The 24084-nt window shown below is 48.2% G+C and overlaps 1 protein-coding gene across 1 annotated transcript in view; it reads right to left on the reverse strand.

Moving 5' to 3' along the window:
* The window catches only part of pla1a (phospholipase A1 member A), a 78751-nt gene that overhangs the window by 39573 nt on the left and 15094 nt on the right, over positions 1–24084 (reverse strand). The window lies entirely within an intron of this gene.

A 24084-nucleotide genomic window follows, 5' to 3' on the forward strand; every position in this document is an offset into this window, starting at 1 on the left:
AACTTGCTTTCACACCTATCTTTGTATCATCAGCAAATTTGGCTACATTACACTTGGTCCCTTCATTCAATTCATTAATTTAGATTGTACATAATTGAGGCCCCAGCACTGATCCCCGTGGCACCCAACTATAGTTTGCCAATCTGAAAATGATCCGTTTATCCCGACTCTTTGTTTTCTGTTAGCCAATCCTCTATCCATGCTACTATATTACCCCCAACCCCGTGAGCTCTTACCTTGTGCAGTAACCTTTTACGTGACACCTTTTCGAATGCCTTCTGGTAATCCAAATACACGACATCTACTGGTTCCCCTTTATTCACTTTGCTCGTTACATCCTCAAAGAACTCCAGCAAATTTGTCAAACATGATTTCCCTTTTATAAAACCATGCTGACTCTACTTGACTGTATTATGATTTTCTAAATGTCCTGCTACTGCTAATGGACTCCAGCATTTTCCCAATGACAGCTGTTAGGCTAACAATCTATAATTTCCTGCTTTCTGTGTCCCTTCTTTCTTAAATAGGGTTGTTACATTTGGGGTTTTACAATCCGCTGGGACCGTTCCAGAATCCAGGGAATTTTGGTATATTACAACCAATGCATCCATTATCTCTGCAGCCACTTCTTTTAAGACCCTAGGATGCAGGCCATCGGCATGAAATATAAAAACAGATGGTAAGTGTTATGTATGTAACCCTAGGCAACCTGTATCATACCACCACCAGAAGGCCTACCTGTTGGAGTCCCAAGGGATCCCAGCATCCCTTGGGAGCACTGTATATAAGCAGGCCTCCCATGCTGTACCAACACTCTGGAGTTTAAATAAAGGAGCTAAGGCCACACTTACTCATTGTCTACAGTACTCAGTTGCATCACTTTATTATGAGCGTAACAATTGGCGACGAGATAACGAATCACCACATGAAAATGCAAAGAACTGTTGGTATCCTGGAGAAATTCTCAGAAGGGAACGATTGGGAGGCCTTCGTGGAGTGACTCGACCAATACTTCGTGGCCAATGAGCTGGAAGGGGACGAGAACACCGCCAAACGAAGGGCGATCCTCCTTATCGTCTGTGGGGCAATAACCTATGGCCTCATGAAGAATCTTCTAGCTCTAGTGAAACCAACAACCAAATCCTATGAAGAACTGTGTACGCTGGTCCGGGAGCACCTAAATCCGAAGGAAAGCGTTTTGATGGCAAGGTATCGATTTTACACATGTCAACGGTCTGAAGCCCAGGAAGTGGCGAGCTACATCGCCGAACTAAGGCGCCTTGCAGGACATTGCGAATTCGATGGATTCCTTGAGCAAATGCTAAGAGACTTTTTTATGCTTGGCATTGGCCATGAGGTAATCCTTCACAAACTATTGACTGTTGAAACACCGAATCTGAGCAAAGCCATAATGATAGCCCAGGCATTTATGTCCACCAGCGATAACACCAAACAAATTTCACAGCATAAAGAGGTTTCGGCTAGTACTGTACACAAAGTAATGTTGTTTTCAGGCAGGAATGCATATGGCAGAACGTACACGCTGGCAGCTGCACGACCTCAGATGACCCAGAGTCCGCCATCAATCGTTAATGCGAGGCAGTTAACACCTTGTTGGCGCTGCGGAGGTGATCATTCAGCCCATCAATGTCGCTTCAAACACTATGCGTGCAAAGGCTGTGGAACAATGGGACACCTCCAGCGAATGTGCAGACGAGCTGCAAACCCTGCAAACCACCATGTTGCAGAGGAAGATCGCTCCATGGTGGATCAGGCTGAACTAGAGACTCGAACCGAGGAGGCAGAAGTGTACGGGGTACACACCTTCACCACGAAATGTCCACCGATCATGTTAAAAGTTGAACTGAACAGAATTCTAGTATCCATGGAATTGGACACGGGTGCGAGTCAGTCTATCATGAGGAAAAAGACCTTCGACAGGCTGTGGTGCAACAAGGCACACGAGCCCAAGCTTAGCCCCAGTCATACCAAGCTAAGAACTTACACCAAAGAGCTGATCCCTGTTATTGGCAGTGCAGAAGTAAAAGTCTCCTATGATGGAGCAGTGCACAAACTCCCACTATGGATTGTGCCAGGAGATGGCCCCACACTGTTCAGCATAAGCTGGCTGGGAAAAATCCACTGGAACTGGGACGACATCCGAGTGCTCTTGTCCATCAACAGCGCCTCATGTGCCCGGGTTCTGAGCAAGTTCCCGTCGTTGTTTGAGCTAGGCATTGGAAGTTTCTCGGGGGCGAAGGTGCAGATCCACTTGATTCCCGGTACACGGCCTATCCACCACAAGGCACGGGTGGTGCCATATACGATGCGAAAGAAAGTGGAGATCGAGCTGGACAGGCTGCAGCGAGAAGGCATCATCGCGCCGGTGGAGTTCAACGAGTGGGCCAGTCCAATTGTTCCGGTTCTCAAAGGCGATGGCACTGTCAGAATTTTTGGGGACTATAAAGTAACGATTAACCACTTTTCGCTACAGGACCAGTACCCACTACCCAAGGCAGATGACCTATTTGCGACCCTGGCTGGAGGAAAGACGTTCAAGTTGGACCTGATCTCGGCCTACATGACGCAGGAGCTGGAGGAATCTTCGAAAGGCCTCACCTGCATCAACACGCACAAAGGTCTGTTCATCTACAACAGCTGCCCATTTGGGATTTGATTGGTCGCGGCAATTTTCCAAAGTAACATGGAGAGCCTGCTAAAGTCGGTTCCACGCGCCGTGGTTTTCCAGGATGAAATATTGGTCACAGGTCGTGTCACGTATCTCACATTACTGTATATAACTGTATCTTACCATGCTATACATGACTGTAACTGGATATGACCTGTAACAATAAGCATAACCTTACCACCAGAGGTGCACTTGCAGGAGACACTCCATACCTGTCCCACTGTGGTACATAAAGGGAGGTCTCAGGCAAATGCAGCACTGGAGAGCTGGAATTAAAGGTGCAGGTCCTGAGTGACCTTGACTTCAGCATGTGTCTCGTGTAAGTCAGTACATTAGAGTAAGGACTTAACAGTGGCGATGAGTTACGGGAATCACAGAATCCACAGAATGGCTACCAACAGCTCAGATGAGAAATACAATGCTGGAGACAATTGGGATGACTTTATAGAAAGGCTCCAGCAAAGCTTTGTGACCAAAGACTGGCTGGGCAACAATAAGGCAGACAAGAGAAGAGCCCATCTCTTAACCAGCTGTGGCTCAAAAACATACGCTTTAATGAAAGACCTGCTGGCACCCGAGAAACCAGCAAGCAAGTCGTTTGAGGAGTTGAGCACACTGGTGAGAGACCACCTGAAGCCAGCGAGCAGCCTACACATGGCTAGACACAGGTTCTACAACTACAGACGCTGTGTGGGCCAAAGCATACCCGACTTCGTGGCGGAACTTCGGAGGCTGGCTAGTTCATGTGAGTTCCCCGATGAACTAAGGAGAGAAGTACTGAGAGACTTTTTTATTGAAGGAATAGGCCACGCAGGCATATTCCGAAAGCTTATAGAGACTAAGAACTTGACTCTAGAGGCAGCAGCACTGGTTGCACAAACGTTCTTGGCAGGCGAAGAAGAAACGAGGCTGATCTATACTTTGGGTACGACAACCAACAAGGCATCGGAACAAGGGGTTCACATTGTGAAACAAACCGCTACCCCCACACACAGACAAAGGCAGGAGAACAGGCCTTCGACAGCAGACAGTGGCGCCAGAAGCCATCAAAATCAAGGGCCACATGAACGGCCGATCACACCTCATCAACCCACAATGCGAGCAGTCAACAACAGATTGAGAGAAGCTCAAGGGAGATCAGCCAGACGCAGCTCATCCTTCGGAAACAATGGAATGGTCTGTGTTGGAGATGTGGGGGAAGGCACTCAGTCAGGGTGTGTCGATTTCAGCATGCTGTTTGCAGAAACTGAAACGACACAGGTCATCTGGCTCGCATGTGCAGAAAAACAGCAGCTCGGCTGGTATACGAATCGGAAGGGTCGGAAAGCGGATCGGAAGACGGTTGGAACAGTGCACGGGACGCCGAGGTACAGCGGGTTAACACTATCAATGTCCACTGTTCTTACACCAAGACGCCTCCAATTATGATGAGGGTTCTACTCAACGGGATACCCGTTAACATGGAACTGGACACGGGGGCCAGTCAATCCCTCATGAGCGTTCAACAATTTGAACAGCTGTGGCCGCACAAAAGCAAAAGACCAAAACTCACAAAGATCGACACCAAACTAAGGACCTATACTAAACAAATCATCCCAGTCCTTGGTAGCGCCATGCTCTCAGTCACACACAAAGGGATGGTGAACCGACTTTCCCTGTGGATTGTCCCCGGGGATTTCCCAGCCCTGTTGGGGAGAAGCTGGCTAGCAGAACTTAATTGGAAATGGGATGATGTTCACGCCATGTTGTCAGAGGAATGGACCTCCTGCTCAACAGTTCTAAGCCGTTTTGAACATCTCTTTCAGCCAGGTGTGGGCACCTTCAAAGGGGCTAAAGTTAGGATCTACATCACACAGAATGCCAGACCGGTCCATCACAAGGCTAGAGCTGTGCCTTATGTGATGAGGGAAAGATTGAAAACGAACTGGACCGGCTTCTGCAGGAAGGCATAATTTCTCCCGTGGAATTCAGCGACTGGGTAAGCCCCATCGTCCCCGTCATGAAGCCTGATGGATCCGTGCGAATCTGTGGGGATTACAAGTCTACCATAAACAGAGTCGCCCTACAGGACCAATACCTACTGCGCAGAGTGGAGGACCTATTTGCCACGTTGGCTGGAGGAAAACTTTTCTCGAAACTTGACCTCACATCTGCGTATATGACGCAAGAACTGACCGAAGAGTCTAAGCTACTCACCACCATCAACACACATCGAGGCCTTTTTGTGTACAATCAATGCCCATTCGGCATCAGGTCAGCAGCTGCTATATTCCAGCGCAACATGGAAAGTCTGCTCAAGTCCATCCCGGGTACGGTTGTGTTTCAAGATGACATACTCATCACGGGCAGGGACACCGACTCTCATCTCCGCAATCTAGAGGAAGTACTAAGTTGATTGGATCGGGTAGGCCTAAGAGTTAATAAATCCAAGTGTCTGTTTCTTGCGCCTGAGGCTGAATTTTTGGGCAGAAGGATTGCCGCTGATGGAATCCGCCCAACCGAATCTAAAACCGAAGCGATTCGCCTGGCACCCAGGCCCCGGAATGTCTCAGAACTGCGCGCCTTTCTCGGGCTACTCAATTACTTTGGGAACTTTATGCAGAACTTGAGCACGCTGCTGGAGCCTCTCCACGTGCTACTCAGAAAGGGGTGCGATTGGTTTTGGGGGGACGCCCAAGAACGCGCCTTCAATAGGGCACGCAACCTTCTATGTTCCAAGAATGTTTTAGCCTTTTTTGACCCAGGTAAAAAGTTAATCCTTACGTGTGATGCGTCAGCGTACGGGGTCAGGTGCGTTTTACAGCACGTCAATGATGCGGGTAAATTACAGCCCGTTGCTTCTGCCTCCAGGTCACTTTCGCGGGCGGAGCGCGGGTACGGTATGGTTGAGAAGGAGGCGCTCGCGTGCGTGTACAGTGTTAAAAAGATGTACCAATACCTTTTCGGGGCCAAGTTTGCATTAGAAAGCGACCACAAACCCCTCACGTCCCTACTATCCAAATGCAAGGCAATCAACGCCAACGCCTCGGCCCGCATTCAGCGGTGGGCACTCATGCTGGCGGCTTACGACTACACGATAAGGCACAGACCAGGGACAGATAACTGTGCCGACGTGCTTAGCAGACTACCCCTGGCGACCACAGAAGGGTCCGACGAACAGGACTGTGAGATGGTCATGGCAATCAATGCCTTTGAATCCACAGGTTCGCCCATGACGGCTCGCCAAATCAGAGCCTGGACGACCAGCGACCCCACGTTATCTCTAGTTAAAAGATGCGTTTTAACCGGTGACTGGGCAGAGGCTCGCGATTCCTGCCCCGAGGATGTCAAACCCTTCCATAGGCGCATGCATGAACTCTCACTATAGGCAGACTGCCTGATATGGGGCAGCCGGGTAGTTGTGCCCTTACAAGGCAGGGAGGCGTTTGTCCGGGAGCTCCATCGCGAGCACCCGGGGATCGTCCTTATGAAGGCCATAGCCAGATCTCACGTCTGGTGGCCTGGCATTGATGTGGACTTGGAGCTCTGCGTTCGTCGGTGCACCATTTGTGCCCAACTCAGTAATGCCCCCAGGGAGGCCCCCCTAAGCCCCTGGCCCTGGCCCACCAAACCGTGGTCGCGGGTGCATGTAGACTATGCGGGCCCATTCATGGGCAAAATGTTCCTCGTAGTCGTTGATCCATTTTGAAAATGGATCGAGTGCACCATTTTAAACTCGAGCACCATCTCTACCACTGTGGAGAGCCTTAGAACCATGTTTGCAATGCACGGCATTCCTGACACATTGGTCAGTGATAATGGTCCGTGCTTCACCAGTGCAGAATTTCACGATTTTATAGTTGACCACGGCATAAATCATGTTAAGACGGCTCCTATCAAGCCGGCCTCCAATGGCCAGGCGGAGTGAGCAGTGCAGATCATTAAACAAGGCATGCTCAGAATCCAAGGTCCCACGCTGCAGAGCCGCCTGTCGCGACTGCTGCTGGCATACAGATCTCGTCCGCATTCGTTGACTGGGGTTCTCCACGCGCAACTATTGATGAAACGAACCTTAAAGACCAGGCTCTTGTTAATCTTCCCAGACATGCATGAAATTGTTGAGGCTAAGCGTCAAAAGCTAATTGAGTACCATGACCGGAATTCGAGGGGGAGGTGGAATGAGATAGGGAACAAAGTGTTTGTGCTAAACTATGGTCGGGATCCCAAATGGCTTGCAGGGACAGTAACAGACAAAGAGGGAAACAGGCTACTGGTTGTACACATGGACAATGGCCAAACCTGCCGGAGGCATGTAGACCAAGTAAAAAGTAGATTCACTGATAACACTGAAGAACCAGAGGCAGACTACAATGTGGAACTCACACCACACCTGGTGGACAGACAGGTGGAACAACCTGAGGAAAGGGCAGTCTCAACAGACAGTCCAGGCGAGATACCAGCAATCACACCGAACGAAACAGACAGCCCAGCCAAGATACTAGCAATCATACCGAACGACAAACAGGCACCAAGGCAAACAACTGAACCACAACTAAGACGCTCCACGTGAGAGCGCAGACCACCTGAGAGACTGAATCTATAAAGGAAATAAGACCTTGGGGGAGGAAAATGTAATGTATCTCACATTACTGTATGTAACTGTATCTTACCATGCTATACATGACTGTAACTGGATGTGACCTGTAAACATAAGCATACCTTACCACCAGGGGTGCACTTGCAGGAGACACTCCATACCTGTCCCACTGTGGTATATAAAGAGAGGTCTCAGGCAAGTGCAGCACTGGAGAGCTGGAATTAAAGGTGCAGGTCCTGAGTGACCTTGACTTCAGCATGTGTCTCGTGTAAGTCAGTACATTAGAGTTAGGACTTAACAGGTCGGGACTCCATCGAACACTTGCAGAACGTGGAAGAGGTTCTAAATCAGCTAGATCGCGTGGGATTCAGGTTGAAATGCTCGAAGTGTGTTTTCCTGGTGCCAGAAGTCGAGTTTTTAGGGAGAAGAATCGCGGCAGACGGCATCAGACACACCGACGCCAAGATGGAGGCCATCAAGAACGCGCCAAGATCACAGAACGTGACGGAGCTGTGGTCATTCCTGGGACTCGTCACCTATTTCGATAATTTCCTACCCGGGTTAAGCACCTTGCTAGAACCCCTACATGTGCTACTATGCAAGGGAGACGACTAGGTATGGGGGAAATCACAAGAGGCTACATTTGAGAAAGCCAGACATCTGTTATGTTCCAACAAACTGCTTGTTCTGTATAACCAATGTAAACGATTAGTGCTATCTTGCGATGCGTTGTCATACGGGGTCGGGTGTGTGTTACAACAAGCTACCGAATCGGGAACGTTGCAACCGGTCGTCTATGCGTTCAGGAGCTTGTCCAAGGCCGAAAGGGCTTACAGCATGATTGAAAAAGAAGCTCTGGCATGCATTTACGGGGTGAAAAAAATGCACCAATATCTGGTTGGTCTCAAGTTTGAGCTAGAAACTGACCATAAGCCGCTCATATCGCTATTCTCAGAGAGCAAAGGGATTAACACCAATGCTTCTGCCCGCATCCAAAGATGGGCGCTCACACTGTCTGCATACAACTATGCAATCCGCCACAGGCCAGGCACAGAGAACTGCGCTGATGCTCTCAGTTGGCTACCATTGCCCACCACCGGGGTGGAAATGGCACAGCCTGCAGACTTGCTCTTGGTGGTGGATGCATTCGAAAATGAAAAGTCACCTGTTACGGCCTGCCAGATCAGGACCTGGACCAGCCAGGATCCTTTACTGTCCCTGGTAAAAAGCTGTGTCCTCCATGGGAGCTGGTCCAGCATTCCAGTGGAGATGCATGAAGAAATCAAGCCGTTCCAGTGGCGCAAAGACAAAATGTCCATACAGGCGGACTGTCTTTTGTGGGGTAATTGCGTGGTTTTGCCGAAGAAAGGCAGGGAAACGTTCATATGCGACCTACACAGTACCCACCCAGGCATAGTAATGATGAAAGCTATAGCCAGATCCCATGTGTGGTGGCCCGGCATCGATTCAGACTTAGAGTCATGCGTGCGCCAATGCAACACTTGCTCCCAACTGAGCAATACACCCAGAGAGGCACCGCTAAGTTTGTGGTCATGGCCCTCCAAACCGTGGTCTAGGATCCATTTCTAGGCAAAATGTTTTTGGCTGTTGTGGATGCTTATTCAAAATGGATTGAATGTGTAATAATGTCTGTAAGCATGTCCATTGCCACCATCGAAAGCCTACGAGCCATGTTTGCCACACCCTGCCTGACGTCCTTGTCAGCAACAATGGGCCGTGCTTCACCAGTGCTGAATTCAAGGAATTCATGACCCGCAACGGGATCAAGCACATCACATCTGTCTCGTTCAAGCCCGCATCCAACGGCCAAGCAGAACGGCAGTCCAAACCATCAAGCAAAGCTTGAAATGTGTGTCGGAAAGCCCCTTGCAGACCTGCCTGTCCTGAGTCCTGCTCAGCTACCGCACCAGACCCCACTCGCTCACCTGGGTTCCCACAGCCAAGCTGCTCATGAAAAGGACGCTCAAAAAAAGGCTCTCTCTTGTCCACCCTGATCTCCATGATCACGTCGAGGACAGGCGGCATCAACAAAGCATGTACTATGATCGCGCAAACTTGTCACACGATATTGAAGTCAATGACCCTGTATTTGTACTCAACTATGGACATGGCCCCAAGTGGCTTGCTGGCACTATCATAGCCAAAGAAAAGAGTAGGGTGATTCAGGTCAAACTGGCCAATGGACTAACATGCGGAAAGCATTTGGACCAAATCAAATTGCGATTCACAAACAGCCAGGAGCAACCCGAAGAGGACACCACCAACTTCGACCCTCCAACACACACACAAATGGCAACTGACATCACGGTTGACCACGAAGCTGAACTCACCATCCCCAGTAGCCCGGCAAGACCTGCTGTCCAGCAGCCCAGCGAAGAACCAACCAACTCACCCACACCTGCATTTGTACCGTGACGATCGACAAGGGAGCAAAAAGCCCCAGATCATCTCACCCTGTAAATAAGTGTACTATTGATATTGGGAGGGAGTGATGTAATATATGTAACCCTAGGCAACCTGTATCATACCACCACCAGAGGGCCTACCTGTTGGAGTCCCAAGGGATCCCAGCATCCTATGGGAGCACTGGAAAAAGCAGCCCTCCCATGCTGTACCAACACTCTGGAGTTTAAATAAAAGAGCTAAGGTCACACTTACTCATTGTCTACAGTACTCAGTTGCATCACTTTATTATGAGTGTAACAGTAAGAGTTTCTACAGGTACATCCGAGGGTCTTAAGAGAAGTGGCAGCAGAGATAGTGGATGCATTAGTTGTAATCTACCAAAATTCCCTGCATTCTGGGGCAGTCCGAGTGGATTGGAAAACTGCAAATGTAACGCCCCTATTTAAAAAAGGAGGCAGACAAAAAGCAGGAAATTATAGACCGGTTAGCCTAACATCTGTCGTTGGGAAAATGTTGGAGTCCATTATTAAGGAAGCAGTAGCGGGACATTTGGAAAAGGTAATTCAATCAATCAGAGTCAGCATGGTTTTATAAAAGGGAAATCATGTTTGACAAATTTGCTGGAGTTCTTTGAGGATGTAACAAGCAGGGTGGATGAGGGGGAACCAGTGCATGTGGTGTATTTGGATTTCCAAAAGGCATTCGATAAGATGCCACATAAAAGTTTACTGCACAAGATCAAAGTTCACGGGGTTGGGGGTAATATATTAGCATGGATAGAGAATTGGCTAACTAACAGAAAACAGAGAGTCAGGATAAATGGGTCATTTTCCGGTTGTCAAACAGTGACTAGTGGGGTGCCGCAGGGATCGCTGTTGGGTCCTCAACTATTTACAATCTATATTAATGATTTGGATGAAGGGACCGAGTGTAATGTAGCCAAGTTTGCTGATGATACAAAGATGGGTGGGAAAGCAAATTGTGAGGAGGACACACAAAATCTGCAAAGGGATAAAGACAGGTTAAGTGAGTGGGCAAAAATTTGGCAGATGGAGTATAATGTGGAAAAATGTGAGGTTATCCACTTTGGCAGAAAAAATAGTAAAGCACATTATAATTTAAATGGAGAAAAATTGCAAAGTGCTGCAGTTACAGAGGGACCTGGAGGTCCTTGTGCTTGAAACACAAAAAGCTAATATGCAGGTACAGCAATTAATCAGGAAGGCAAATTGAATGTTGGCCTTTATTGCAAGAGGGATATGGTATAAAAGCAGAGAGGTTTGCTGGAACTGTATAGGGCATTGGTGAGGCCACACCTATAGTGCTGAGTACAGTTTTGGTCTCCGTATTTAAGGAAGGATATACTTGTATTGGAGGCTGTTCAGTTCACTAGGTTGATTCTGGAGATGAGGGGGTTGACTTATGAAGATAGGTTGAGTAGGTTGGGCATATACTCATTGGAGTTCAGAAGAATGAGGTGATCTTGTTGAAACTTATAAGATAATGAGGAGGCTCGACAAGGTGGATGCAGGGGTTATTTCCACTCATAGGGGAAACGAAAACTAGGGGACATAGAAACATAGAAACATAGAAAATAGGTGCAGGAGTAGGCCATTCGGCCGTTCTAGCCTGCACCGCCATTCAATGAGTTCATGGCTGAGCATGCAACTTCAGTACCCCATTCCTGCTTTCTCACCATACCCATTGATCCACCTAGTAGTAAGGAGTTCATCGAACTCCTTTTTGAATATATTCAGTGAATTGGCCTCAACAACTTTCTGTGGTAGAGAATTCCACAGGTTCACCACTCTCTGGGTGAAGAAATTCCTCCTCATCTCGGTCCTAAATGGCTTACCCCTTATCCTTAGACTGTGTCCCCTGGTTCTGGACTTCCCCAACATTGGGAACATTCTTCCTGCATCTAACCTGTCGAACCCAGTCAGAATTTTAAAGGTTTCTATGAGGTCCCCTCTCATTCTTCTGAACTCCAGTGAATACAAGCCCAGTTGATCCAGTCTTTCTTGATAGGTCAGTCCCGCCATCCCGGGAATCAGTCTGGTGAACCTTCGCTGCACTCCCTCAATAGCAAGAATGTCCTTCCTCAGGTTAGGAGACCAAAACTGTACACAATACTCCAGGTGTGGCCTCACCAAGGCCCTGTACAACTGTAGCAACACCTCCCTGCCCCTGTACTCAAATCCCCTCGCTATGAAGGCCAACATGCCATTTGCTTTCTTAACCGCCTGCTGTACCTGCATGCCAACCTTCAATGACTGATGTACCATGACACCCAGGTCTCGTTGCATCTCCCCTTTTCCTAATCTGTCACCATTCAGATAATAGTCTGTCTCTATGTTTTTACCACCAAAGTGGATAACCTCACATTTATCCACATTATACTTCATCTGCCATTCATTTGCCCACTCACCTAACCTATCCAAGTCGCTCTGCAGCCTCATAGCATCCTCCTCGCAGCTCACACTGCCACCCAACTTAGTGTCATCCGCAAATTTGGAGATACTACATTTAATCCCCTCGTCTAAATCATTAATGTACCGTGTAAACAGCTGGGGCCCCAGCACAGAACCTTGCGGTACCCCACTAGTCACTGCCTGCTATTCTGAAAAGTCCCCATTTACTCCTACTCTTTGCTTCCTGTCTGACAACCAGTTCTCAATCCATGTCAGCACACTACCCCCAATCCCATGTGCTTTAACTTTGCACATTAATCTCTTGTGTGGGACCTTGTCGAAAGCCTTCTGAAAGTCCAAATATACCACATCAACTGGTTCTCCCTTGTCCACTCTACTGGAAACATCCTCAAAAAATTCCAGAAGATTTGTCAAGCATGATTTCCCTTTCACAAATCCATGCTGACTTGGACCTATCATATCACCTCTTTCCAAATGCACTGCTATGACATCCTTAATAATTGATTCCATCATTTTACCCACTACCGATGTCAGGCTGACCGGTCTATAATTCCGTGTTATCTCTCTCCCTCCTTTTTTAAAAAGTGGGGTTACATTGGCTACCCTCCACTCCATAGGAACTGATCCAGAGTCAATGGAATGTTGAAAAATTTCTGTCAATGCATCCACTATTTCCAAGGCCACCTCCTTAAGTACTCTGGGATGCAGTCCATCAGGCCCTGGGGATTTATCGGCCTTCAATCCCATCAATTTCCCCAACACAATTTCCCGACTAATAAGGATTTCCCTCAGTTCCTCCTCCTTACTAGACCCTCCGACCCCTTTTATATCTGGAAGGTTGTTTGTGTCCTCCTTAGTGAATACCGAACCAAAGTACTTGTTCAATTGGTCCGCCATTTCTTTGTTCCCCGTTATGACGTCCCCTGATTCTGGCTGCAGGGGACCTACGTTTGTCTTTACTAACCTTTTTCTCTTTACATATCTATAGAAACTTTTGCAATCCGTCTTAATGTTCCCTGCAAGCTTCTTCTCGTACTCCATTTTCCCTGCCCTAATCAAACCTTTTGTCCTCCTCTGCTGAGTTCTAAATTTCTCCCAGTCCCCGGGTTCGCTGCTATTTCTGGCCAATTTGTATGCCACTTCCTTAGCTTTAATACTATCCCTGATTTCCCTTGATAGCAATGGTTGAGCCACCTTCCCTTTTTTATTTTTACGCCAGACAGGAATGTACAATTGTTGTAGTTCATCCATGCGGTCTCTAAATGTCTGCCATTGCCCATCCACAGTCAACCCCTTCAGTATCATTCGCCAATCTATCCTAGCCAATTCACGCCTCATACCTTCAAAGTTACCCTTCTTTAAGTTCTGGACCATGGTCTCTGAATTAACTGTTTCATTCGCCATCCTAATGCAGAATTCCACCATATTATGGTCACTCTTCCCCAAGTGGCCTCGCACAACGAGATTGCTAATTAATCCTCTCTCATTACACAACACCCAGTCTAAGATGGCCTCCCCCCTAGTTGGTTCCTCGACATATTGGTCTAAAAAACCATCCCTTTTGCACTCCAGGAAATCCTCCTCCACCGTATTGCTTCCAGTTTGGTTAGCCCAATCTATGTGCATATTAAAGTCACCCATTATAACTGCTGCACCTTTATTGCACGCACCCCTAATTTCATGTTTGATGCCCTCCCCAACATCACTACTATTGTTTGGAGGTCTGTACACAACTCCCACTAACGTTTTTTGCCCTTTGGTGTTCTGCAGCTCTACCCATATAGATTCCACATCATCCAAGCTAATGTCCTTCCGAACTATTGCCTTAATTTGCTCCTTAACCAGCAATGCTACCCCACCTCCTTTTCCTTTTATTCTATCTTTCCTGAATGTTGAATAACCATGGATGTTGAGTTCCCAGCCCTGATCATCCTGGAGCCACGTCTCCGTAATCCCAATCACATCATATTTGTTGACATCTATTTGCACAGTTAATTCATCCACCTTATTGCGGATACTCCTTGCATTAAGACACAAAGCCTTCATGCTTGTTTTTTAAACACCCTTTGTCCTTTTAGAATTTTACTGTACAATGGCCCTTTTTGTTCTTTGCCTTGGGTTTCTCTGCCCTCCACTTTTCCTCATCTCCTTTCTGTCTTTTGCTTTTGCCTCCTTTTTGTCTCCCTCTGTCTCCCTGCATTGGTTCCCATCCCCCTGCCATATTAGTTTAACTCCTCCCCAACAGCACTAGCAAACACTCCCCCTAGGACATTGGTTCCGGTCCTGCCCAGGTGCAGACCGTCCGGTTTGTACTGGTCCCACCTCCCCCAGAACTGGTTCCAATGCCCCAGGAATTTGAATCGCTCCCTGCTGCACCACTGCTCAAGCCACGTATTCATCTGCGCTATCCTGCGATTCCTACTCTGACTAGCACGTGGCACTGGTAGCAATCCCGAGATTACTACTTTTGAGGTCCTACTTTTTAATTTAGCTCCTAGCTCCTTAAATTCGTTTCGTAGGACCTCATCCCTTTTTTTACCTATGTCGTTGGTACCAATGTGCACCACGACAACTGGCTGTTCTCCCTCCCTTTTTAGAATGTCCTGCACCCGCTCCGAGACATCCTTGACCCTTGCACCAGGGAGGCAACATACCATCCTGGAGTCTCAGTTGCGGCACTACCTTCCTTGCACTGCTCTTCCTGCTGGTCTTCCATTCCCTATCTGGCTGTGGACCCTTTCCCTGCGGTACGACCAACTCGCTACACGTGATACTCATGTCATTCTCAGCATCATGGATGCTCCAGTGTGAATCCACCCTCAGCTCCAACTCCGCAACGCGGACCGTCAGGAGCTGGAGGTGGATACACTTCCTGCACACAGTCGTCAGGGACACTGGAGTCGTTCCCGAGTTCCCACATGGTACAGGAGGAGCATAACACCCGACCGAGCTCTCCTGCCATGACTTAACCCTTAGATACACTTAAATTGGCAATAACAATGTTAAAGTTTACTCACTATTATAGAAGAGAAAAAAGAAAAACTACTCACCAATCACCAGCCAATCACTTACCCCCTTGGCTGTGACATCACCTTTTGATTTCTTTCTACTTCTTTTTTGCCTTCTCTCCCCGCTGCAGCTGCACAGGTACGCCTCTCGCTGCCGCTGAGCCTTTATGGGCCTCACCAACGCCAGGAACTCCCGCCTCTCGGACTGCCGCCGCTTCTCGCTGCCGCTGGGCCTTTATAGGCCTCACCAATGCCAGGAACTCCCGCCTCTCGGACTGCCGCCGTCTCTCGCTGCCGCTGAGCCTTTATAGGCCTCACCAACGCCAGGAACTCCCGCCTCTCGGACTGCCGCCGCTTCTCGCTGCCGCTGGGCCTTTATAGGCCTCACCAATGCCAGGAACTCCCGCCTCTCAGACTGCCGCCGCCTCTCGCTGCCGCTGGGCCTTTATAGGCCTCACCAACCACGAACTCCCGCCTCTCGGACTGCCGTTGCCTCTCGCTGCCGCTGAGCCTTTATAGGCCTCACCAACCATAAACTCCCGCCTCTCGGACTGCCGCCGCCTCTCGCTGCCGCTGAGCCTTTATAGGCCTCATCAAACACGAACTTCCGCCGCTCAGACTGCCGCCGCCTCTCGCTCATAGTCTCAGAATAAGGGGCCGCCCATTTAAAACTGAGATGAGGAGAAATTTCTTCTCTGAGGGTTGTAAATTTGTGCCCCAGAGACCTGTGGAAGCTGGATCATTGAATATATTTAAGGTGGAGATAGACAGATTTTTGAGCCATAAGGGAATAAAGGGTTATGGGAAGCGAGCAGGGAAGTGGAGCTGATTCCATGATCAGATCAGCCATGATCTTATTAAATGGTGGAGCAGGCTCGAGAGGCTAGGTGGCCGATTCCTGCTCCTATTTCAACTGCTTTGGGTACTGTTGAGGGGGATGACTCATCAGGGGAGGGCAGCAGCAGCCAAGTTCATGGCACCGTGGCTGGCTCTGCTGCACAGGAGGGCAGGAAAAAGAGTGGGAGAGCAATAGTGATTGGGGATTCAATGGTGAGGCGAATAGATAGGCGTTTCTGCGGCCGCAACCGAGACTCCAGGATGGTATGTTGCCTCCCTGGTGCAAGGGTCAAGGATGTCTCGGAGCGGGTGCAGGACATTCTAAAAAGGGAGGGAGAACAGCCAGTTGTCGTGGTGCACATTGGTACCAATGACATAGGTAAAAAAAGGGATGAGGTCCTACGAAACGAATTTAAGGAGCTAGGAGCTAAATTAAAAAGTAGGACCTCAAAAGTAGTAATCTCGGGATTGCTACCAGTGCCACGTGCTAGTCAGAGTAGGAATCGCAGGATAGCGCAGATGAATACGTGGCTTGAGCAGTGGTGCAGCAGGGAGGGATTCAAATTCCTGGGGCATTGGAACCGGTTCTGGGGGAGGTGGGAGCAGGACAAACCGGACAGTCTGCACCTGGGCAGGACCGGAACCAATGTCCTACGGGGAGTGTTTGCTAGTGCTGTTGGGGAGGAGTTAAACTAATATGGCAGGGGGATGGGAACCAATGCAGGGAGACAGAGGGAGACAAAAAGGAGGCAAAAGCAAAAGACAGAAAGGAGATGAGTAAAAGTGGAGGGCAGAGAAACCCAAGGCAAAGAACAAAAAGGGCCACTGTACAGCAAAATTCTAAAAGGACAAAGGGTGTTAAAAAACAAGCCTGAAGGCTTTGTGTCTTAATGCAAGGAGTATCCGCAATAAGGTGGATGAATTAACTGTGCAAATAGATGTCAACAAATATGATGTGATTGGGATTACGGAGACGTGGCTCCAGGATGATCAGGGCTGGGAACTCAACATCCATGGTTATTCACCATTCAGGAAAGATAGAATAAAAGGAAAAGGAGGTGGGGTAGCATTGCTGGTTAAGGAGCAAATTAAGGCAATAGTTCGGAAGGACATTAGCTTGGATGCTGTGGAATCTATATGGGTAGAGCTGCAGAATACCAAAGGGCAAAAAACGTTAGTGGGAGTTGTGTACAGACCTCCAAACAGTAGTAGTGATGTTGGGGAGGGCATCAAACATGAAATTAGGGGTGCGTGCAATAAAGGTGCAGCAGTTATAATGGGTGACTTTAATATGCACATAGATTGGGCTAACCAAACTGGAAGCAATACGGTGGAGGAGGATTTCCTGGAATGCATAAGGGATGGTTTTTTAGACCAATATGTCGAGGAATTAAACTAGGGGGGAGGCCATCTTAGACTGGGTGTTGTGTAATGAGAGAGGATTAATTAGCAATCTCGTTGTGCGAGGCCCCTTGGGGAAGAGTGACCATAATATGGTGGAATTCTGCATTAGGATGGAGAATGAAACAGTTAATTCAGAGACCATGGTCCAGAACTTAAAGAAGGGTAACTTTAAAGGTATGAGGCGTGAATTGGCTAGGATAGATTGGCGAATGATACTGAAGGGGTTGACTGTGGATGGGCAATGGCAGACATTTAGAGACCGCATGGATGAACTACAACAATTGTACAACCGTGGCTATCAAGGGAAATCAGGAATAGCATTAAAGCCAAGGAAGTGGCATACAAATTGGCCAGAAATAGCAGCGAACCCAGGGACTGGGAGAAATTTAGAACTCAGCAGAGGAGGACAAAGGGTTTGATTAGCGCAGGGAAAATGGAGTACGAGAAGAAGCTTGCAGGGAACATTAAGACGGATTGCAAAAGTTTCTATAGATATGTAAAGAGAAAAAGGTTAGTAAAGACAAACGTAGGTCCCCTGCAGTCAGAATCAGGGGAAGTCATAACGGGGAACAAAGAAATGGCGGACCAATTGAACAAGTACTTTGGTTCGGTATTCACTGAGGAGGACACAAACAACCTTCCGGATATAAAAGGGGTCGGAGGGTCTAGTAAGGAGGAGGAACTGAGGGAAATCCTTATTAGTCGGGAAATTGTGTTGGGGAAATTGATGGGATTGAAGGCCGATAAATCCCCAGGGCCTGATGGACTGCATCCCAGAGTACTTAAGGAGGTGGCCTTGGAAATAGTGGATGCATTGACAGTCATTTTCCAACATTCCATTGACTCTGGATCAGTTCCTATGGAGGGTAGCCAATGTAACCCCACTTTTTAAAAAAGGAGGGAGAGAGAAAACAGGGAATTATAGACCGGTCAGCCTGACATCGGTAGTGGGTAAAATGATGGAATCAATTATTAAGGATGTCATAGCAGTGCATTTGGAAAGAGGTGATATGATAGGTCCAAGTCAGCATGGATTTGTGAAAGGGAAATCATGCTTGACAAATCTTCTGGAATTTTTTGAGGATGTTTCCAGTAGAGTGGACAAGGGAGAACCAGTTGATGTGGTATATTTGGACTTTCAGAAGGCTTTCGACAAGGTCCCACACAAGAGATTAATGTGCAAAGTTAAAGCACATGGGATTGGGGGTAGTGTGCTGACATGGATTGAGAACTGGTTGTCAGACAGGAAGCAAAGAGTAGGAGTAAATGGGGACTTTTCAGAATGGCAGGCAGTGACTAGTGGGGTACCGCAAGGTTCTGTGCTGGGGCCCCAGCTGTTTACACTGTACATTAATGATTTAGACGAGGGGATTAAATGTAGTATCTCCAAATTTGCGGATGACACTAAGTTGGGTGGCAGTGTGAGCTACGAGGAGGATGCTATGAGGCTGCAAAGCGACTTGGATAGGTTAGGTGAGTGGGCAAATGAATGGCAGATGAAGTATAATGTGGATAAATGTGAGGTTATCCACTTTGGTGGTAAAAACAGAGAGACAGACTATTATCTGAATGGTGACAGATTAGGAAAAGGGGAGATGCATAGAGACCTGGGTGTCATAGTACATCAGTCATTGAAGGTTGGCATGCAGGTACAGCAGGCGGTTAAGAAAGCAAATGGCATGTTGGCCTTCATAGCGAGGGGATTTGAGTACAGGGGCAGGGAGGTGTTGCTACAATTGTACAGGGCCTTGGTGAGGCCACACCTGGAGTATTGTGTACAGTTTTGGTCTCCTAACCTGAGGAAGGACATTCTTGCTATTGAGGGAGTGCAGCGAAGGTTCACCAGACTGATTCCCGGGATGGCGGGACTGACCTATCAAGAAAGACTGGATCAACTGGGCTTGTATTCACTGGAGTTCAGAAGAATGAGAGGGGACCTCATGGAAACGTTTAAAATTCTGACGGGGTTAGACATGTTAGATGCAGGAAGAATGTTCCCAATGTTGGGGAAGTCCAGAACCAGGGGACACAGTCTAAGGATAAGGGGTAAGCCATTTAGGACCGAGATGAGGAGGAATTTCTTCACCCAGAGAGTGGTGAACCTGTGGAATTTTCTACCACAGAAAGTTGTTGAGGCCAATTCACTAAATATATTCAAAAAGGAGTTAGATGAAGTCCTTACTACTAGGGGAATCAAGGGGTATGGTGAGAAAGCAGGAATGGGGTACTGAAGTTGCATGTTCAGCCATGAACTCATTGAATGGCGGTGCAGGCTAGAAGGGCCGAATGGCCTACTCCTGCACCTATTTTCTATTTCTTGTGTTCTTACATTCTTATCCAGGGGTCTTGTCCACCTTTAGTCCAATTAGTTTGCCTAGTACTTTTTCTCTAGTGATTGTTTTAAATTCCCCCCTCCGAACAGCCCTTTGTTTATCAATTATTGGGATGCTTTTAGTGTCTTCTCCCGTGAAGACTGATACAAAATATTTGTTCAAAGTCTCTGCCATTTCCCTGTTTTGCATTATTAATTCTCCTGTATCATCCTCTGAGAAACCAATGTTTACTTTAGCTACTCTCTTCCTTTTTATATACCTGCAGAAGCTCTTACTGTCTGTTTTTATATTTCTTGCTAGCTTACTCTTATGAACTATCTGTTGTTTTTAATCAATAAGTCTAGAAGTAACTAAAGCATGTATAAGGGTTTTGATGGAAGTGGGGGGTAAGTTAGGAGTGGAAGTTTGGATGGTGGTTGATGGTCAACCTATAGATAAGTATAGAGGAAAAGCAGAAAGTAAATCAAAAAATATTTTACCCAAGTATTAAAAAAAAATGTAATGCACAGGAGCAAATATTTTATTGAAGCTCTAAGTGAAATCAGTGCATGAAGACTTTTGCGTTGACTGCAAATACAAAATTACTGCTGTCTGGGCCAATACATAATCACCAAATGTACCAGAGATCAGAGTTTTAGGCCAGAATTTTCCTTACCGAGTCGGGTTGGGTGCGTGCGGGCTGCGTGTCAGGCCGGTACCGCTGCTCAGAGGGACTTTCTGTTAATGGCCCTTATGAAGGCAGGCATGCGCGTTTCCCAGCCCTTTTAAATGGTGTGGGTTTGATGATGTCATCGATGACTCATTTCCACCAGGAATATTTAAAGCAGCCTTGTCCATATCGCATTTGAAGCTTCATCGAGGAGTGTGGGGGAAGTATATTGGATGATCTTGTTATTGCTGAGACTAGTAAACTACCCAAAGGCAGAGGGCTGCACCCAGATTGTCCGATGACTCCCTACACATTCTTGTAGAGGGAGTCAGAGTACACAGGGAGGTGCTTTTCCCTGCTGATGGTGGAAGAGACCTCCCCAAGAGACAAAAAGATCGTGGCTCCAAATAGCTGAGGAGGTCAACAGCAGAAATGTGGTGAGGTGGACCTAGGTGCAGTGCCGGAAATGCTTCAATGATCTGATGAGATCAGGAAAGGTGAGTGCAAAGCCACACCCACCTTCATCCTGATGTGCCTGTCACCACATCCCCATCACTCTTCCTTCCCAAGTCTACTCCTGCACATCATTCCTCACACCAACATACCTTGCACGTCCACCCATCCCTCTCTCTTTGTACATACTCACATCCCCCTCTGACTAACCACCCCTCACACTCACACTCACCTTCACCCTAATGCAATTAACCCAGGTAACACCACAGATGGAGGTCATTTGGCATTGGCACCACACTCCCTCCTAGTCACCATCTACAGATGTAACCCACACAATCATTACACTCATTCCATCACTCTCAATTAAGCTTCTCTTCTTTCCCTCCTTGCAGGAGAAGAGAGCCCACAATATCAGGGAGAGGGAGAGAACAGGAGGTGGCCCTCCATTCTTCAACACTTTAACTCCACCAGAGGGGGTGGCCCTGGGGGTGGTCTCGAGTTCAGAGCTGTTGGCAGTGGGAGATGGAGAGAGGAGGGCATCTCAGCAACTTGGTGACAGAATTACATCTCATACAGCCATATGGCATACAGCAGTCACTCATATGGTGAGCGATGTCAGTAGCCAGTGAATATTCATCATGTGCATAATGGTATCATTACCCATTCTTAACATAACATTTCTAAATTCACTCTTTACTCTCACAAACGTCCATTAAGAGCAACCCCCCCCCCCCCCGCCTCCCCCCCCCCACCCCCTGTGTCCCACTGTTGAGTCAGAGAAGGAAGACGACTCCTCAGAAGAGCCTCCAGCCTCTGATGGTGCACCATTAGCAGACCCAGGCACAAATCCATACACTTCGGCGGGTCCTACATGAGACAGAGTAGTGTTGTCACCTGGTATCTCACAACTCACAAGTGAGCAAGAGCAGATGGCGTTAACAGGAACAGCAGTGGAGAATCCTTGCCGGAGGGTGCAGAACACTCTCAGCTATGCTGAGCTCCCTGCAAACACTGAGCCTCGGGCACCATTGAGAAAGAGTGCGATCCCGGAGGGGCAGCAAGGCATGTAGGAGGCTCTGGCAGGTTTTGCAGCCATAATGTTTGCAAATGTGAAGAGAATGGAGGAGTCCATCTCCAACATGAGCACCACCATGTCACAAGTGATGGCGACCGTATGCTCTTCCATGGAAAGGATGGCCACCTGCCTGGAGCAGCAAATGTGCCACTCACATGAGCACATGCTAGCTATTGACAACAAATTGCAGAGGCTCATAGACCTCTCTAGGAAGGATGTAAACATAGACTTGAGTCCTCATGGCCCTATTGCTGTACAACAAGGTGCTCTCCAGCACCTCGCTAGCAGGGAAGTGCGGGTGGCCCATGAGAGGGATGATGGTGAGAGGGGACATGGAAGTGGGGGCTCCTCTCAAAGCACGCATCCCCCATTGCCTCCCTCTCACTCAGAGACCCAGATGCCTCCTCAGATCGCGATGGTCCAGTCTGCCCTGCACAGGAGCAGCAGACTTTGGCAGGGCCATCACAGGCTCCAAGACCCAGAGGATGTCCGGCAAAGGTGTCTATGCAGTCGCAGCAGGGAAGTGAGCAGTCGGCCTCTATCTCTGCTGAAGCAACAGGGGTTGCACCTCGTAGAAGCACATGAAAAGAAAAATGACACAGAAGTAGATGCACATGTGTAAGTACATGGGTGTTTAAACAAGTGTTATTATTAAGGATCCGCCACTGTTAAGACACATATAAGGAAATATTTATTTTCACTACTTTCATGCCCATTTTTTTCTGCTACTTTGGAAGTGGCTTAGTGAGTTGGAATGAATGATGAAATATAATGTTACCTCCAGCAATGGGGTCAGTGTGAAAGGAATGGCTTGGCCATTGTAGGGATACTTTATGGTGTTGTTGGGGCGGTGGGAGCTTGGCCCGGCATGTGGCAGCCATATGGGTACAATGCAGGAAATTAATTAAATCAGACCATGATGAGGCCATCTCTGGTCGCCCGGGCAACAATGTGCTTGGGTGCTGCTGGCATCTGGACCTCAGGTACCTCCTGCTCCTTCTCGTCTTCCAGCTGATGCTCATCCTCCTCCTTCTCCTCCTCCTGTGAAGAAGGTATGCACTGTGCCTTGCTTCTCCAGCAGCTCTAATCCTCATTGCTGTGCTATGTTGTGCATCATCATAGGTAGTCCCTCGGAGTCGAGGATGACTTCCTTTCACACTAGAAATGAGTTCTCAGATGGCTGAAGAGTCCAATGTGGGCTCTACAGTCACTGTCACAGGTGGGGCAGATGGTGGTTGAAGGAACGGGTGGGTGGGGTGCCCGGGTTGCCGCGCGCTCCTTCCAGTGTCAACGCTTAGCTTCAGCTTGCTCTCGGCAAAGAGACTCGGTGTTCAGCTCCTTCCCTGATGCTTTTCCTCCACTTTGGGCAGTCTTGGGCCAGGGATTCCCAGGTGTCGGTGGGATGTTACATTTTTTCAAGGAGGCTTTGAGGGTGTCCTTGAAGCGTTTCCTCTGCCCACCTGGGGCTTGCTTGCCGTGTCGGAGTTCCGAGTAGAGCACTATTTTGGGAGTCTCGTGTCAGGCATGCAGGTGATGTGGCCCGTCCAGCAGAGCTGATCGAGCGTGGTCAATGCTTCGATGCTGGGGATGTTGGCCTGATTGTGAACACTGATATTGGTGCGTCTATCCTCCCAGGGAATTTGCAGGATCTTTCAGAGGTATCGTTGGCAGTATTTCTCCAGCAATTTGAGGTGTTTTCTTTATATGGCCCACGTCTCTGAGCCATACAGGAGGACGGTATCACTACAGCCCTGTAGAACATAAGCTTGGTGCCAGATTTGAGGGCCTGGTCTTCGAACACTCTCTACCTCAGGCGACCGAAAACTGTGCTGGCGCACTGGAGGCAGTGTTGGACCTCGTCGTCAATGTCTGCCCTTGCTGATAGTAGGCTCTCGAGGTATGGAAATAAATGGCACAGGTAGGGGAGGGTAGGATAGCATGTGGGGGGTGTTCGCTCTGCGTTCTTGACGTATTCCCGCCCCCAGCATTTTCATTTGGCTGACTTGAGGCACAGGAAGCCCATCTGCTCAAGAGGAACAGGGTTCTAATTTAAATGGCTATGTCACATCCCGATTATGTCATTAGAATGCAAACTCCATTTTAACCGCAAACCCACACCCTACCAATATGTGGCACAGTGCTTTGGTTTTAATATGGGATTCAGTAGTTGATTTTTTTTTAATGGTGTTAGCATAGTCACT

Source organism: Pristiophorus japonicus, chromosome 11 (genome assembly GCF_044704955.1).
Source record: "Pristiophorus japonicus isolate sPriJap1 chromosome 11, sPriJap1.hap1, whole genome shotgun sequence".
NCBI classification, from domain to species: Eukaryota; Metazoa; Chordata; class Chondrichthyes; family Pristiophoridae; genus Pristiophorus; species Pristiophorus japonicus.